Raw genomic sequence first — 15,465 nt, forward strand, 5'->3', positions numbered from 1 at the left:
GGGCGAGGCTACGAAGTATGGCCGCGAAGTGGGTTCATATGTAAATATGGATCCATTAAACCCAAACCATATTATACTTATTTGCTTTATATAATCGAAAGTTTTTGTAAGTGCATAAAATATACAATACGGTGTCGAACTTAATACCAAATTTTATGTAAGAAGTTTAAAACCTAAATTCTAAAGATTACCATTCAGTTGAAACGAATCTACTATAAACTTTAGGGCCAACGAATAATGGTACTTATTAACAAAAGCATTTCAAAAGATCACTATGTTGGGTTCGTGTGTTGGCAGACGTGACACCCGCAAATGTCCTTAGCCAAGGTGTGGCTACCTACAGAGGTTAGCTGCTAGTCTGGAAACATTGACGGATTTCATCCTTCGAGCTTCAATGTAGTTTAATACTCCTTCCCACCCAAAGTAAGGGCGCAAATTAAATCCTCAAGTTGCGGATAACGACCTGTTTTATTACAACCTTGTCAATTGCAATCACTACATAGTATAAAACAAAGTCGCATTCTCTGTCCTTATACCCCTATGTATGCTTAAATCTTTAAAACTACGCAACGGATTTTGATGCGGTTTTTTTTTAATAGATAGAGTGATTAAAAAGGAAGGTTTATATGTATAATAACATCCATTAAATAGTGGAGAAATCAATAATAAATTACAGTTTCCGAAGCGAAGCGAGGCCGGGTCGCTAGTAACATACAAACATACAAAACAAAAGAACAAATGTCATAGAAATTGAATCTAAGCTTGAGACGTCAGCGATAATGGTGGTATTACGACTACCGGACGAATATTCGTGTTGATAAAAAGGCAATTAAACCTTAAATAGAAAGTTATTTCAAGGTCCGTTGCGATTCCTGGAGTACTCTTGAATTAGGTCCAAGGTTTGTAGTTGGCGCATGCCGCTGGAGTCATCGGCCGGCGACCGATTTAGCAGAGCGATGCTCGGAAATAGCCGAACAGTCAGAGAGTACGAGCTTGTCCTCTTTCTGCAAATGTTATGGTGAAGCGTGCAGACTAACCTATCAACAGTGATGACGTATGATAAACCTTAATCTCTCCAAAAATGTCGTAACGACGACTTAATATGCCTGAGATAAAGTTTAAATTAAAAAGGTGCTTTTATAATGATACATTTTAATTTATGGAAAGTTAAAATTTTATTCATCACGATCAATAGAAATGAATTTTGTTAGAATTGAATTACAAATAAAATTTATATTAAGTCATAACTAATTCGTATGTAGTTTATATTGTACATTGGACTACAATAATAAAGAAGCAAAGTATTTCTTTCTTGCACTTGTTATGGCATGGCCTTCATGGCTTCAGAAATTCAAAATTGGTTTTACTACAAAAAAACACGAGCCATTGTCTAGAGGTGCGTCCAGGAATTCAGTAGACCGATTAGAATGTTCACGACCATATTAAGTGCGTTCCGCGATCTTACTTGTATACAATATGGCATTCATGTATTTAGCAATTATAAAACCTTAATATAAATATCTTAATGTAAACCGGATCGCACGAAAACGGTTTTTAACTATTATTCAAATTCCATAATCCGTTCATAGTGGTAAATAATACCTTGGGCTTAGTTTCTAACTTAACATGTTGTGGCTAAGCCTATTGAGGTTACCGAGCCTAAGGGCAAAAAGTTATTGTTAAAAAGAAATCGCATAGGTGCATTATCCGCCCATGGTAAAGAATTATTTGTGTTTATCTTTCAAGATTTACAAAAAAACTTTTCTAATAAATAGACTTAATTGCTACGACATAGTTAGAAGGGTACTTATATCTCACTAACTTAACAAATAGGTGTAGGCATCGATCGTAGATCGTGATCGATGGGTGTAGGTAGAGAAACAGCTACAAGCAGAAAATAATGAAAGGCAACACTTTTGTGCATCAGCGAATTTTCACTAATTTGTAAGCTATAAGTTAATATACAGAGTCTCAGACACCCAGATTCGTTATTGTAATAAAACACTGTATGTACAATGTTTTATGTAATACCTTTCAAAATTTTATTTCCGAGTAAAACGACTATGATCCACGGAGAGTGAAAATCGGGCCAGAAAAACATTTCCATATTTTTTTTGGAAATTTGGCTATGGAGCTGTTTAATAGCTCTTGAAACCTAATTTTATGAAGTAAATTCGCGGACACGGCAACAACGGTATGTGTAATTAAATCTAATAGAAAACGATTAGGTTTTCCGCGTGAACGGTATAGGTCGAGCGCTTGAGAAGTCGCGGTTAGATAAATCAGTGAGCACAGAAATCAATCAAGCCGGTACCGTTATAATATGCGTTATGTCACCGCAAATGGCAGGACGTAGTGCATCGCCATGTTGTAAGTTGCAAGCTTTTTTTTTTTATTTACACCTTAAGCATAGATGGAATTTAAGAAATCCTATCCTATACGAAAGTTTAATGAGTAACAAAATCGAACATTAACAAACAATGTTACTATTTATTCAAATGGAATAATAGACTTAATAATTTGTCACTTAAACATAAAAAATTATTGTGTCCAAAGGTGTACTTGAAATACTTAAATTTATTTTTTATTAATTTTTTTATTTATTGCTTAAATGGTTGGACGAGCCCACAGCCCCACCTGGCGTTAAGTGGTTAATGGAGCCCATAGACATCCACAGCGTAAATGCGCCACCCACCTTTGAGATATAAGTTCTAAGGTCTCAAGTATATTTACAGCGACTGCCCCACCCTTGAAACCGAAACGCATTACTGCTTCACGGCAGAAATAAGCAGGGTGGTGGTACCTACCCGTGCGGACTCACAAGAGGCCCTACCACCAGTAATTACGCAAATTATAATTTTGCGGGTTTGATTTTTATTACATGATGTTATGTTACTACATTAAAATGCACAGGTATTGCGATGATGTACAAAATTTTTGCACAGATTTCATTAAATTATGAATTTTAGAACTTTTATAGTGATTATTGTGAAAATTTCTAGGAGTTTAATACTCTACACGCTTAATCCGCAAAGACGAAGCCATATTTGCACTTCTAGGTCGATAAACGTGACAAATATTATGTAGTACGCCGAGCAATCGCTCACCTCGGGTCACGTTGAGACTTAGGTACTCTGAAGTAAAAAACTAATATGAAATGGAAAGTAACCAGAGTATAAAATATAACTACATATATTGTAACTATACTGAGACTTTAGAACTTATATTTCAAGGGTTCAAGCATAAGGTGCTTGTTATGTTTAATTTTTTAAGGATTACTTTTACCCCTGTTTTCACTTATATGTAACTTAAATATTATATGTATACCGTCAACCGTTGTCTGTACAAAAAATGACGAGATTGATTCCCATAGACATAGCCTACTGAGTTTCTCGTCGGATATTCTCAGTGGGTCGCGTTTCCGATCCGATGGTAGATTCTGCGAAGCACTTCTCTTGCTAGGGCCAGTGTTAGCAACACCCCCGGTTTGAGCCCCGTGAGCTCACCTACTAGAATAACCCATCGAGGTTACTAGAGTAAAAAAAGGGTAGAAAAAGGGTAGGTAGAAAAAAAAACGAAATTGTATAAAAACATTCCTATTGTAGCAAAAAAAAAAAGGTGTTTTAATACCTAAAGCGGTGTGTCAATTCCCGTTTGCAATATTATACGGTCATAGATCTCTGAATTCCTATTTCGTCCCAGTTGCGACATTACGACACGAACAGATGGTTTCGACAGTTATCGTTATGGAGAGAATTTTTGTAACGTACATGGAGTCTTCCCATGTTACAGTCACAAAGCATATTATGCTTGATTCGCATTGTGCGTACAAATGTGAAGTTTCGATAAGTTGGTTTTCTTTTAGATCTATAGTGAAGAGATTTGAAAGCCATGTACGAATAAAGATCGTCTAAAGATCTTGTTATATTTGGCAAGGCCTATGGTATAACTAAATGCATTTTTCTATTTTTCATCGCGGTGAGAGGATTGTGGTAACGGTTAAAGTACCCACTAAACGCTGACCTTCCCGTGGAACATTAGCTCTTTCGTTAATTTTTACAGAAAAATATCTATTATCACTCAGATATTAAGCATTCATTACAATATGTAACTATACTTGAGACCTTAGAACTTATATCTCAAGGTGGGTGGCGCATTTACGTCGTAGATGTCTATGGGCTCTAGTAACCACTTAACACCAGGTGGGCTGTGAGCTCGTCCACCCATCTATGAAATAAAAAATAAAATAAAAAATGAACATTTCAAATAATTTATATGCCCAGCGATGTATCAAAATACGTCTTCAAAAGATCTATTTTGACACTGGGCAATAGCACACTGGACAAAATAGGAAAAAAATAACAGATATAATACATACTTTGAATAAACAGCACAAATCATTTGCAACGAAACAATGTATTTGTGGTTGAAAATACATAAACAAGGTAACAATAATTGATATAAAAAATCGAAATCACATTGACAACATACATGTACCTTGAGGTTATATTGATTACCGCGTAATATGAAAAATATGTTGAAATTATTGGCGCGCTCTGTGACAGTAGAAAAACGAAGCTGTAAGTTTCACAGTATTTTTTATTTATTTCATTAGACAGTTTCGGTAACTTTAATTATTACTGGCGCTTGGCAAACGGTAAAAAAAGAAGATTGCAAAACGTAGTTTAGGTTAGCGTCTTTTGAAATTACATAATTCTTTTTGGAAGCTAATTTTAGTTAGCTTCTCTAATATGAGCAGTGGTTCATTAATTTTCTGTTACTTTTACTGACACTAAAATCAGAGAGCTAGCACGTAAAGGTTGTGAAATCAAGTTCTATTATTTCACTCATTTACAGTGAATTTGTTATCGTATGGAAATTTGAGACCAAGAATAGTGAAAGGGTGAGCATTTTTGCGGTGTATTTAAAGTGCTCCCGCAGATACATGGGTGTGCTGAGGTCACGAAGAAGAATAGCGAAGGGATAACTCATGAACTACATATGGACAAACGTGACTAAGCGACAATAACTGGTTTGTACATAAATGATAGGCAATAACCATATTCGATGCGCAAAAAATATATATTTCTGGGTCTATTAAAATCATTTCAATCCTACAGCTAGATTCATTAAAAAGGATTTTTTTCCAGGTATTTTAACTTTAAATTAGTCTACTATAAAGATCACGCATTGTCGCTTAGTCACGTTCGCCTTTCAAGCGTCGATATATATATCAGATAAGTGTGGCTGCAATGTATTAGGGAAATGATTAGTTTTATTAATCGTTTCAATAGGGTCTTAAGCTTACCCTAGAAAATTGATATACCCTTTGTAATTCAAAAAACAGACTCTTAAACTGTTTGTCGGTATTCACAAAACTTATTATCACTACTAGCAATGTGAAATGTTTTGTAGACCTACGTTTCTCAATGTGTAAACAACAAAAAAAGTTTATGAAAATTTGATCCCTTTTTTCATACATACATTTTATTACGTAATATCATCAAATAGACCTAAAAATAATCTAAAATGACCCGTTTTGTTAAATTTGTAATTAGATAGCGCCATAACATCAACTTCAAGTGTGTTCGCACGCATTTAAGTGTTGTAGATGGAATCATATCAGATGAGCCTGATCTCACGACGCGACTTAATACGGTTAGCACCGACCTAACTATTCCACTACATAAACGTTCCTACAAACCGTGTAACCCCCATTTCTGTTTCTCACAGAACAGTGCGGTACGTGCTCGTGTAACAGGTACGTATTTACTCGGATTCACTAAATACTAGTGCGGAACATTTAGGCATACGCATTTCAATCAATGCGATGAGTGAATTTCGTTTTCTATACTAATATTATAAAGAGGGAAGATTTGTTTGTTTGTTTGTATTGAATAGGCTCCGAAACTAGTGAACCGATTTGAAAAATTCTTTCACTATTGGAAAGCTACGCTATCCCCGGGTGACATAGGCTATATTTAATATATTTTCAAAAAAATTAGGGATCCTTACTGAAACTCCAATAATGTAACCCAACGTGTACATATTTTTTTTACATCGCGTGCGCTACTACCCATGCGAAGCCAGGGCGGGCCGCTAGTGTTTTTGTATTTTTGATTCTCAATTGTTTGCTTAGGTTTTTTTTTATTGCTTAGATGGATGGACGAGCTCACAGCCCACCTGGTGTTAAGTGGTTACTGGAGCCCATAGACATCTACAACGTAAATGCGCCACCCACCTCGAGATATAAGTTCTAAGGTCTCAGTATAGTTACAATGGCTACCCCATCCTTCGAACCGAAACGCATTACTGCTTCACGGCGGAAATGGGCGGGGTGGTTGTACCTACCCGTGCGGACTCCCAAGAGGTCCTACCACCAGTGTTTACGCAAATTATCATTTTCGCGGGTTTAGTTTTTATTACACGATGTTATTCCTTCACCGTGGAAGTCAATCGTGAACATTTGTTGAGTACGTATTTCTTATAATGTTTGTAATATGTTGCCTAAATCGATTTTTTTTGTAATTTTGTTTTGTATTCGTAAGTTGGCTGTATTTACCCAACAGTTAGATAATGATTAGAAAACAGTCATATAGTACTTATACCTATATATATATAAGCTATTTTTTGTTTGGACAAATACAGACTGATTTTTTTATCAGATATAGCAAATTCACGGAATGAAATGCAACCTTAAAAATACGGGTAAGCGAATAGAGTAATTTCGTTGTTTTACTGTTCTCCTATTTATTTATTTATTTATTACGTACATACGTGAACGTTACCGAAACCTATGGATATTATAATGTGAATAGCTCACAGCCCACCTGTTGTTAAGTGGTTACTGGTGCCCATAGACATCTACAACGTAAATGCGTCACCCACCTTGAGATAATTAAAAGTTCTTAGATCTCAGTATAGTTACAACGGCTGCCCCACCCTTCAAACCGAAACGCATTAGTGCTTCACGGCAGAAATAGGCAGGGTGGTGGTACCTACCCGTGCGGACTCACAAAAGGTCCTACCACCTGTCAAATTATTGTGGAAGTTATCTGTAGACATTACAGAGTACGTATTTCATTAGAAAATTTGTACATGCCTTTGTGATTAGAACATCAGTAAACTCGCATGACTTGATGCATTCATAAGATGTATACAATAAAATAAGAATAAAGAATAACTGTTTTGTTTACATCTGAGATTACTCCAATAGTCAAGGGAGCATTTTTACAAAAATTGTTAATGATTAAAATGTGATTGTTGTGAAACTATCCATACAATACACCAATATGCTAAGAGTTAACCAAATATTTGTGTGTTGAATTTACATTCACATTACCATTATTTTTATTGCAATGTTTCATTGCATATACCGTAATTATGTAACAAATAACGAACTGATCGAACACAATAGTTAAAATTCAAAATGCCAATTGATTTATTTATCGTGTCATACGAACTGATTTTTTTTAATTTTATAGTCTATGCGGCCTTTCAAAACTTGCTGTGGGAGACTATTGGTTTTCGTTCACAAAGTTACAAATAGGGATGCGATCTAAAATCGATTTTTCCATTGAATTAACCCAGTCAATATTAATCTCAAACTGTCAATAATTGAAGTTCATTCTTGTCTGTTACGGATAGAACACAACTATAATTACATTTACAATTTATTGGGTATTATTATAAAAATAACATATTCAATGTAATAATTTAATTTCAATAAATTAATTCGTAATTGAAGGTACCAACCAAATGTGAAAAATATATTTTTAGCTAATTAAAAGCAAATTCTGTTTCTCGTTACACTTCGACTTCACTTTTTTTTTTTAATTTATTTTTTTATTGCTTAGATGGGTGGACGAGCTCACAGCCCACCTGATGTTAAGTGGTTACTGGAGCCCATAGACATCTACAACGTAGACGCGCCACCCACCTTGAGATACAAGTTCTAAAGTCTCAGTATAGTTACAACGGCTACCCCACCCTTCAAACCGAAACGGATTACTGCTTCACGGCAGAAATAAGCAGGGCGGTGGTACCTATCCGCGCGGACTCACAAGAGGTCCTACCACCAGTATAAAAAAAATTATCTCAATAGACGAAATAAACAAACAAAAAAATGGTTTGTGTGTGTGAAAACGTGGTTTGTCTTATTATGGTTATGACGTGAACTAATTCATCCAGTGAAGTTTGCACAAAACTATTTCACTAAACCGTGTTTAACGAAATTTAGTGAGACTTCATACTACATAAAAACTAGAAGCTTAGACATACATACAAAAACACATAATAAAAATATCGCTCACCGCTCACAGTAAACACTACCAAAGAAAGTTGGCAAATAGACGGACCGTATTAAACAAGAAAAGTAAATTTGAGCGAGCAACAAATATTGCTAGTCGAAATCACACCTGCAGTAAACGTAGGACAGGCATATCCAATCGTGGAACTGCTCAAGGCAACGTAACAGCATGACGAATTAACAAAACGAAATCAGCAATACTTTGTAATGTGACCAAATACCTTTCAAGGGTTTATATATTACTAGATGACCGAGATTTGGTCTTTTTTTTTTATAAAGCCATCATATTGTGTCTTTAAAGTAGTTGCCCTCAATTAAGAAAAATAGTATTATTATTCGCCAATAGATGTCGGGAAGAGTAGATTATTGAAAACACGAATAAAACAACATTTTCTGAAAATAAATCGTGGCTAGATCGATTTAAAATCCCCTGTAAACTAAATTTTATGAAAATCGTTGGAGCCGTTTCCGAGATTCAGATTATATAATTATATATGTATATACAAGAATTGCTCGTTTAAAGGTATATAAGATATCGGATTTTTGGAATTCAGAAAATGAAAAGTTTCTAATGTGTTTGTATGTACTTCAGTTTAGCAACTATTTCAGGATAATAAAGATAATCGCTAAAAATAAACCAATTTAAAAAAAAAGCTTATTTAAAATACTAATTTTAAATTATCCAAATATATCGTGAAAAAGTTGGGTGTTTGGTAGCGCAGTCTTTAAACTAAGCTCTTTTGGTGTTGCAATATCGAAGGAAATGTTATTGACGGCTACATTTCAACAACAACGGATTCATGTTGAGATTATAGTTGAAGTAATAAAACAGTGACATAATTACATTTGCCAAGCGAATTTAATGAGGCGTGGAACCGTGAAATTGCAGAGCACTGTTCCCAGTGTAGCAATGATGATGACCTATTGTGTTGTTTTAACTACAACAGCTCATAATAATAAAATAAAAAAAGATGTTAAGAAATATCAAGATTTTTCGAACAAATAGTTGAAATGTATTTGTTGACAATATCGGATTTAACCATATTATAGCTTCTGTATTTTAATTAATGAACTAATTAAATTTTTTTTATATTAATTTTACGTTTATTGATACGAATACGGATACGGTAATATAGGGTACGATATACCCAACCCATGGAAGTTTGGGTATATCGTATCCGCACAGATAGACCCAACGAAGCCATTTTCGTCGCTAAGCAATTAATCGTTCCGGTTTCAAGGGTAGGTAGGACAACTTTTATACAATACAGTTGAGATTAGACCCGGTTTACCAAATAATAGTAACAAAAGTTTTAAAATTGTTAATTTTAAAAACACAAATCACTACTACCTATTTTCAGCTATCGGATTCGTTTTTATATATTTACTAGGTGACCCGGCGAACTTTGTTCCGCCTTAAAGGCAATAAATGAGCAGACTTTTGATTTTATCATGGTCAATTTCTTATTTGGTTAATTAATATAAATTAAAATAGAACGTATTTTAATGATACTTTATTGGCCATGTATTTTAGCTGGTATTATTATTATTGTATTTTCTTATTCTTCTTCAGTCCTTTCATTCGCAATGTTTCGAATCCTAGTTGCATTACGGCTTCGTCGGGAAATATTTGATCGTGCTGGTCGCGGCATGGCTTTCTTAATGATTACCTATCTCGGCACAATAAATAGAAATTGGAAACAAACACATCAACCGGTCAACTTCAAAATTCTACTATAATTAGCCATAGACTACATTACATTTAGCTGTCAGTTGCATTTTGTTATTCCATATCAGTTGCGTTTTTTTATACCACGTTTTATGTCGCGTCCCACGGGAGCGTGATAAAAAGTATCCTATGTCCTTCTCCTGGTTCTAAGCTACCTCCCCACCAATTTTCAGCCAAATCAGTTCAGCCGTTCTTGAGTTATAAATAGTGTAACTAACACGACTTTCTTTTATATATATATAGATATATCGCTTTTATAGCATGGTTCACTTTCAGAATGTATTGTGTGTAAATTATGTATACGAGTCGAAACGAAACCGCTAACAAACCGCAGATTAGTGCTCTTGAGAAATGTGACTCATCATAATCAAGATATTGCTCAAGAAGTCCTTGGTATCTCGACATTTGTACTCGCGGGCTATTAAATAATTTGAATGTAATTTTTGTTTAGGCTACATCACAGATCGTAATGCATGTAATTGGTAACAACATTTTTGGAACGAAGTTCCTTATCGCGCGTTGTGAAAGGGGGCTAGACGGAAAAAATTCTTACGAAAAGTAGTCACGACACTTTTTAAATCCATCATTCTGACCAATCAACGTGTAGGCGCTTATCGCGTGACATTGCTCGTATCCGATTGGTCCGCGTAATGAGTAGTTTCTCGAGATAGCGTTTCAACAATAGTAATTTAGTTCATAGTATTGTTTTTTTCTTCTTCATAATGCCGTAATTTATTATTATAACTTAAAAAAAAATTACAATTCCTTCACTAATTAATCGAAAGGAACTTCGTTCCATCCGGGTGTCCCTTGACACCTCTGAAGTTTTTTTTGTACAAAAGTGTATTTAGTTTAGGTCCCATTTTCTAGCAGCTATTATCACTACTGCGTTTCCAGTTTTTTTTGGAGTCGTGGATTCGAATGTACCGGTGTTCAAATCTTGAAGACAGCTAACATTTTTATCTAATGAAATGCGCACTTAAAATATGTTCAAGTATGGTGTCCCTGAAGGAACTACATTCTATGGGTAATAAAAATCAAACCCGGAAAAATTATAATTTGCGAAATAAATGGTAGTGATCTTTTGAGTCTGCATGGGTAGGTACCGCCATACTGCATATTTCTGCCATGAAGCATTAAAGCTTTTCCATTTTTAGTGTGGGGTAAACGTTGTACAGTAAAAATTGAGACCTTAGAACCTGATGTCTTCAGGTGGCTGGCGGCATTTACGTTATAGATGTCTATGCTTCCGATAACCACTTAACAACAGGTGGGTCGTGTGCTCGTCAACCCATTTAAGTAATAAAGAATAAAATATGTGTCTATGGGCTAAGTTGCACAACGAACTTATCGTCGTATTCCACGGGTTTGATGAGTAAGGCAGTAAGGTAATAAATAGGTGCTTGGAGTAATTACATTCAGGACACCACTGGCGCTTTTTCCCGTTCTGTATATTATAGTTGCTACAGTCTTTTGCATCATGACAAAGTCGCAAACATTTCGACCCAGTGAGGTGAAGTCTCACAAACCCTTTGAAGTCTTTCTTATATTTCCATATGAGGGGAACTGACCAATTTTTAGGGTATGATTAGCTCAAAAGCTGCTCGTCTGGCACTAAATAATGTCATATTTACTACTGTTGAAAAAAAAACCCAGTAAATTTTCTATTTTATTATTAAATATATTTGACGCAGACGTGCTAGATAAAATTATATTTATAGTGGAGTAGAACAGCTCGTCGAGTCTCTGGACGAAATCTATTTACGTAAATGCGAGTGAATCATACAATTACGGCATGAATGAACGCATCTCGCGAATCCTTTTGTGTAAGTGTAGCTCTGTGTGTGGCGCAAGTCTTCAGGATAAGGAACTTTGTTATTAATTTCGACTAACCTCTAATAGCTATTATACCGTGACGGCTATACGGTATGCTATTTGTAATTATAACCGGGTACAAATCATGCCCGATAATCCGGCCAAAAATTTGGATTCTCTGTGTTATGGTTCCCAGAGATTGACATACATACTTATTTGCGTTTAAATATATACATATATATAGATAATAAACAACTAGACGTAGAGCAAACAATCCTGTTTATGTTTACCCGATGTGGGAATCGCACCCATGCCAATTGGTGCAACAGTCAGGGGCGCTAAATACTACACCAATCAGGTTTTTTACTAGTGGTAGGACCTCTTGTGAGTCCACACGGGTAGGTACCATCACCCTGCCTATTTCTGTCGTGAAGCAGTAATGCATTTCGATTTGAAGGGTGGGGCAGCCGTTGTAACTATACTGTGACCTTAGAACTATACTTTGACTTAGAAGGTGGATGGCGCATTTACGTTGTAGATGTCTATGGGCGCAGTAATCACTTAACACCAGGTGGGCCAGCTGATTCACCCATTTAAGCAATAAAAAAAAACCGGCACTAATTGATGACTAAAATCGAATGATTTGACTTTTTCGTGGATCATTCTTCATTTTGTATTGTTATTTCGAGACAGAAAAAAATAATTATGAGTATTCTATTACCGAGATACCGATAAATAATTGTCGTTTCATTCAGTTTAACTTTTGTAAAACTGCAATTTGAAACATTGGTAGTTGATTCACGTTGACCTGTACTACTACTAATAGTCTACTAACTTTTTGTGAACGTTTCGCCCTATAATAATCAGCTTAATATTCCGGTAGGTGACTGTTTAAAATTCTATATGGCAATGAATTACTGGTGGTAGGACCTCTTGTGAGTCCGCGTGGATGGGTACCACCGCCCTGCCTATTTCTGCCGTGAAGCAGTAATGCGTTTCGGTTTGAAGGGTGGGGCAGCCGTTGTAACTAGACTGAGACCTTAGAACTCATATCTCAAGGTGGGTGGCGCATTTACGTCGTGGATGTCTATGGGCTTCAGTAACCACTTAACACCAGGTGGGCTGTGAGCTCGTCCAACCATATATGCAATAAAAAAAAAAATTCATACTCAAGATAATCGCTGCATAAAAACCGAAACAAACAACAATCAAAAATATGTGCACGAAAAGTTGGTATTCCATTTGCTATTTTATACATTCAACCACACCCCCTAGATCTCGCAATTATTACTCAACTTGCAGCTGCTCACTGTACAAAGCACGTGTCGGACTATCGAGCTGAACGCAAAAACATAATTGGGTATATGAGACCCCATATTTAAAGAAGTGTCAATTATTCATGACGATGATGATATTAATTTATCCCTAATGGGAAAGGCAAAGGACTTTTGTCCATACAGCCAGGTCTTGTTCTTGGTAATAATTGGAGAATTTTTGTAGTTTTAAAGGCCGAAGCCACGTCTTCATTGTTTTTGATCGTAAGGCCGAAATCTTGTCTTATTGTTGTCATGTCTTATTATTCTCGGTCACAAGGCCTAAGCCACTTCTTCGATATTTTGTCAATTATTCAATTTTCTACGACAAAACTATTCACTGTGGAAATTTACTTTACAACTTTGCATTTTCTATTTCTTTTTTTAAAAAGGTTAAATTTTGAAATAAGTTTGAAATTTAAAGAATCACCACTTCAGAGTAAATGAATAAGCAGCTCACACATTGTAAGTTAACATAAAGTGCATTATTTATTTGTCAAACAAAGGATTAATTATGAAGGAATTCGCCGTTCATAATTCAAATAAATATAACACTTTCCGTTCGATAACAAAAGATTTTATATTTAAAAAAAAAAACAAATATGCACAATACCTCATAAATTAAAGTCGTATTCAAAACACGTTCCTTTTACAATCATTAACAGCATTTACCTGAAACAAGAAACGTGGAGCATGATTAAAATGTCAACACTAAGCTTTGTCGTCAAGCGCGTTTTGACCTCTGCAGCCGAGTTCAAGAGCCCTCAGTACTCCACAAGTACACAATACATCTTTCTAACTGAATGCTGGCCATTGACGGCCTGCTCTTGTTTGAAAGGCTTATTAACAGAAATTTCTCTATACAAAACCGAAATGTGTGCTTTATACACTCTGTTTTCGTGTTCCAACTTGCATAAGAAATTTCGAAAAGGTTTTGTTTCGTCATTCCGTTTGGTAGGACTCGGGACAATGAGAGCACTGTTTGAGTATTTGATTGAGTATGTGATTTAAGATACCTTAAAAAAAGAAATTTCAATCATTCAAACCATGACATAATTAATTTGCAACATTTTTTACTGGAGGTAGGACCTCTTGTGAGTCCGCACGGGTAGGTACCACCACCCTGCCTATTTCGGCCGTGAAGCAGTAATGCGTTTCGGTTTGAAGGGTGGGGCAGCCGTTGTAACTAAACTTGAGACCTTAGAACTTATATCTCAAGGCGGGTGGCGCATTTACGTTTTAAATGTCTATGGGCTCCAGTAACCACTTAATACCAGGTGGGCTATGAGCTCGTCCACTCATCTAAGCAATAAAAAAAAACATAAAATATCTTAGATTTCGTTGATGAATTTGAAAGGCATGATTATAAACTTTGTAGCACAACGTAATGCAATTCTAAAATACAAAAGAAACAAGACGAATCTCATTACAAATCAAATCAAATCAAATCAAATTAACACATCATTCGATTTGATAATTAAACGAAAGTATGAGTACAGCGGCAGGCAAAGCATTGATGTTCAAGAGAATGTCATTGCACATCAATATGCAAACCACGCTGATGCGACCGCAATAGTTATACAACCGGTAATTATATGTACTGTGGTCCGCGAGATCGGTAAATTACAGAATGGATGAGCTTAAAATGCCTTGAGTAACAAAAAAAATGATTAGACTGACCTGATTGAAACGATTATCACTACATAGTATAAAACAAAGTAGCTTTCACTGTCCCTATATCCCCATTTATGCTTAAATCTTTAAAACTACGCAACGGATTTTGATGCGGTTTTTTTTAATATATAGAGTGATTGAAGAGGAAGGTTTATACGTATAATAATATCCATTAAATAGTGGAGAAATCAATAATAAATTACAGTTTCCGAAGCAAAGCGAGGGCGGGTCGCTAGTTATTAATATAAACGGTTGTAAATATTCTGTATTCATCTGGTTAACGATTACGCTGTTGGTGATGATTGGGAATGTTAGAGTAAAAAATAAATAAACCATATTAACTGCACAAAAGGTTAACATTGCGAAATAATTCGCAATCTAAAATAATTATCGTTCAGAGAGGCTTTTGGTCCATAAAATGGTGAACCAAAATAGAAGATAAATTTACAAGCTGCTAAGGTTACAGTTTTAATACAATTACGCTTAAATAATATTATTTCATTTGAGGCATACGATATTTGCATTTAATTAAGTTATTGTTACTATGAATACATTGATGATAATAATACTATAATGATGTGAGAAATGGAATAAATTCAATTTGTTTACATACCCATTCGTAAAGG

General features: G+C 35.3%; 1 protein-coding gene and 1 long non-coding RNA gene across 5 annotated transcripts in view; both read right to left on the bottom strand.

Moving 5' to 3' along the window:
- LOC101740250 (klarsicht protein) overlaps window positions 1–15,465 on the bottom strand; it is a 358,174-nt gene that overhangs the window by 69,564 nt on the left and 273,145 nt on the right. The gene's annotated exons all lie outside the window — the stretch shown is intronic.
- LOC134199142 (uncharacterized) overlaps window positions 13,629–15,465 on the bottom strand; it is an 83,350-nt gene continuing 81,513 nt past the window's right edge. Inside the window, exon 2 of the long non-coding RNA XR_009973499.1 lies at window positions 13,629–13,837. This is a non-coding gene — a long non-coding RNA (uncharacterized LOC134199142). The remainder of the gene's footprint in view (window positions 13,838–15,465) is intronic.

The sequence above is a fragment of the Bombyx mori genome, chromosome 7 (assembly GCF_030269925.1).
Source record: "Bombyx mori chromosome 7, ASM3026992v2".
NCBI classification, from domain to species: Eukaryota; Metazoa; Arthropoda; class Insecta; order Lepidoptera; family Bombycidae; genus Bombyx; species Bombyx mori.